The sequence below is a fragment of the Fragaria vesca genome, linkage group LG6, assembly GCF_000184155.1.
Source record: "Fragaria vesca subsp. vesca linkage group LG6, FraVesHawaii_1.0, whole genome shotgun sequence".
Lineage (NCBI taxonomy): Eukaryota > Viridiplantae > Streptophyta > Magnoliopsida > Rosales > Rosaceae > Fragaria > Fragaria vesca.
This window is the reverse complement of record NC_020496.1, coordinates 16,086,465-16,090,586: the sequence shown is the minus strand read 5'-3', so window position 1 is coordinate 16,090,586 and position 4,122 is coordinate 16,086,465. Positions and strand designations below refer to the sequence as shown.

At 37.2% G+C, this 4,122-nt stretch overlaps 1 pseudogene; it reads left to right on the top strand.

The window, feature by feature from the left end:
- The first annotated feature begins 1,228 nt into the window (after positions 1 to 1,228).
- On the top strand, positions 1,229 to 2,773 carry LOC101312267 (annotated as a pseudogene).
- The last annotated feature ends 1,349 nt before the right edge of the window (positions 2,774 to 4,122 follow it).

Sequence of the window (4,122 nt, the reverse complement as noted above, 5' to 3'; positions counted from 1 at the left end):
AGACCTGGCATGGGCTTATCCCAATCTTGGACACATCTTTGGCCTAGATTTAGGATCTGGGCTCAATTTGGGTAATTATGTTTTTTACTGTAAGTTATTTTTTTTTTTTTAGTTGTTGAAATAAGTTACCATCTTCTTATGGCTGACAGAGGGCTATATCCAAGTATGTGCTCTTTTTGGTTTTTGCTTTATAGTTTTGTAGTGGTATTGGATACTGGTGGACTATGTCCTGGTAAGTGCATGCATCACCATGTCTGCCCTAATGAGGCAAGGAGTTCCTTGCTTTGTCAAATGGTCGTAGTCTTCTAGTGGCAAGATGAAACTTAGGGTCACTGGTAATTTCCAGTGACATCATAGCCGGAAAACTGATAAACATAGTAACTTATGACTTTGTATGAGCGATATTTTTCTGGTATTGTCGCCAAAATTGTAAAGCAAATTAAATGGCCAATGGTACACTCTTTGTTAGATGATGCTTGTTAGAATACATAAAGTTTGTAGACATACCTAATATTATTTTAGGGTGCTTTTATATTGGGTGGTGCTATTAACACACCTCTTTTTAATATTTCTTATATGGTGAGAACCAATCATCAATCAAATTTAAGTGGCAAGTTTGTAAATAAAATAAAAATACGTGGATAGGAAAATAAATGAGGTGTGTTAATAGCAAAAATAAGTGTGTTAATAGCAAAAATAAGTGTGTTAATAGCAATATCTTTTTAATAGCAATATCTTTTATATTTAGGCATAATGTTCCCCTTGTATTATGAGATTTCGTTAATGGTTATAGCGTGATAGCTGTCATTCTAGCTCTCATATTCAAAAAAGATAATAAAAATATTCTACATATTATGTCAGAAAATTCTTCTAAATATTGTAATCATAAGTTTAGACTCCATATCTCTATTTTATATTTGACAGTTTTATTTGATATAAAATTATAAAGTCTTGAAATGACTGTACCGGGCATTATTGAAAATTCATATTGAAAAAGAAAAAAAAATCTCGAAAGAGGGTAATTTCGTCCCTAGAAACATTAACTCGGCATCAAAAACCCTAGCACCCTACAGTTCTAAACCCCCCCCCCCCCCTCCTCTCTCCGGCTCTCTAATTTCAATCCAGACGCCCCAATGGTCACTCTCTCTCTCTCTCACACCCTCTTCGATTACACTGTTTATCATCTATCATCATTCTCTCTTGTTAATGTGTTTTGCGGGTAAACAAAATGCAGGCTTCAAAGAAGAAGTTAGCGAACCCAATGAGGGAAATGAAGGTCTAGAAGCTCATCCTCAACATCTCCGTCGGCGAGAGTGGTGATCAACTCACCAGAGTTGCTAAGGTAACTAACCATCTCACACAAATTCCCTACCACTTTACCTTCAATCTGTGTTAACAATTCTTACTTTTTGTGTGTACAGGTGTTGGAGCAACTCAGTGGCCAAACCCTAGTTTTCTCCAAAGGTAACGATTTCAGTTGAGATTTTCTGGGTTTTGGATTGGAGTTGCTTAGGAGAGAAGTGAATTAGAAGAATTTTTTTAAGTCTTTGGAATTTGTTGTTTCTGTTTAGGATGTCTATTGATGCATATAAGGTAGTTCTCATTCTGTTCTAGATTTTACGCCTCAGATGTGTAAGGTCTCAGGATGTGAAGCTGTGAGCATAAGTTGTTCAAGGAGGACAGTGGAACTAAGGAAGTTATTAATTACCTCATTTAAAACCTTTGCTAAATGCACTGTAATTTAGCTTATTTCCGGCCTTTTTACTTTTCTAGATGGGGAGGACGGTAACGACAAGTTCTAAATGCTTCAATTTTTATCATTTTCTTAGGAATATGTTGGACGGCATGCATATATTACATTGTTGTATTTTGTGTTTCATTGTTCTACATTGTATTCTTTTGTAATGCTGTTCTTTGAAATGTGTAGCAAGGTACACTGTTTGGAGCTTTGGCATCAGGCATAATGAGAAGATTGCCTGCTATGTCACTGTCAGGGGTGAAAAGGCCATGCAACTTCTGGAGAGTGGGTTGAAAGTCAAGGAATACAAGTTGCTGCGAAAGAACTTTAGTGACACCGATTGCTTTGGCTTTGGTATCTAGGAGCACATCGATCTGAGAATCAAGTAAGTTGTCTCTTTACCCCTAAAATATTTCCTTGCATCTATCTGTTCTCTAAAGATCTGGGTCGCGCTTATCTACCATGTGTGTAGATCTTATCATGTGTGGGCTTTTTGTCAAGTGCATATTTTCTGTCTTTGTCTAAATAATCTTTCTTATTCTGAAGAGGAAACAAGTTGATATGTACTTATATTGATTTTAACAATGCCCTGCCTTTTAGTAGTAGATAGATTTGTGCGATATAGGAGTTGTCTGGCTCTTATGTTGAATTAATGATTTAGAAAGAAGCTGATATTTGGTTCTATGCACATAGTTTTCATCATCTTTTGTTGCATTTGTTGGTCATGCATGATACGTCATATGGAATGATGTTACTTGTTACTACTTATCTTCATTTTTATTTTATTTATCTGTTTTCTGGTTTCTTTTGTTCATGAGTGATTACTTTTACTTCAGGTACGATCCTTCTACTAGTATTTACAGAATGGATTTCTATGTTGTTTTGGAGCGACCGAGTTATCGTGTGGGTCGCCGCCGTAGATGCAAGTCTCGTGTTGGGATCCAGCACAGGGTCACAAAGGAGGATTCCATGAAGTGGTTCCAAGTCAAATATGAGGGAGTAATAATCCTTAACAAATCTCAGCAAATCTCTTAGGCCATTAGGATCGCAGACAATGTTATGAAAGCTTGAGTTGATGTGTGGTGAACCGTAGTCCCTTAGTTTGTGTTGGGAAGTACTCCCTCAAGGTTCTCATAGTTATTACGTGGATTGGTATTCGCATGGAATTTTGGTCTGCACTTCAACACTTCTGATGGAATTAATTTTTATTTTCTTCAAACTCTAAAGAAGTTGAGTTTCATTATTGAGGAATGATAGCACTAAAATTGGTTTTTTGTTTTGTTTTTTCCTTTCTCTTTCTTTCTAATGGTGTTTTCATTTTCATTATAGCAAACACCATTCTAGTGATTGTATATTAGTGATTACAATCACTCAGAACGACATCACTCGTAAACTCAAGAGCAACAACAAACCAACTTTGACTCTTCCTCAAGTGCATAGCATGGTTTGCAAGTATCAATGTTTTAAAAATCCCCGCCTAGAGCCGATTAATCCCCTTCTAGGCATTAGACGGTGTTTCACCGTTTTCGTCTAGAGAGCCAGAAAATCGATTAATCCCCCGATTAACCCGCCTAGGCACTAGTCACCCGTTGTTTGCCTGACTAGGGCTTAGTGTTTTTCAGAACATTGGTAAGTTATCAGCTACCCCAGCCTGGTTGGTTAAGGTATTAACTAACAACTTTGAAGTCATGAGTTCAAATCTCATTGACATATGTAGGGTAGGGTGTGTGAGATATTTAATAAAAAGTTAAAAAAAAAAACAGCTACCCTAGTAAACCCATTGGCTAATGTAAACTCTTGGAACCATCCCAAGCTACACATAGCAGCCTGCCAGCCTCGGTATCTTCCATATAGACCATACAATGACCAGGGCTCTAGCAAATACCTCCTTACTTTCCAGATACCAAGCATATGTAGCAGAGAATCCGCTTAACTGCCAATGTTAGTACGTTCCAGGGTCGTTGACTCATTTTGTGCCTAGACGATTGTTCTTACTTCCCAGTCATATGTAGATATCATTCTCTTGGAGCTCTTTTGCACATTGCGATAAGCTTTTTGAGTCTTTTTCAAATCACATTGTTCTTTCTGTCAAAATAAGCTGTTCTCAGTGGCCCAATGAAAGCAGGAAGATTTTGCAATGCATGGTATTTAAAATACCTGGAGGCTAGAGTAGTTCGTATAGAGTAGCTTTTAATTTAAGGGAAAATGTCATAATGCCCAAATATTTGAAAACTAAAGCCCATTCTAATTAAAGTCTTATCCCTTAGCCCATTCCAATGATTCTTACCAAAAGGACGATACTATCCATCATTAAACTACACCTAACCAGAAGTTCACATCCTTCTTCCACCGTCGTGTCCTTCATAACAACCTCTCTCTCTCTC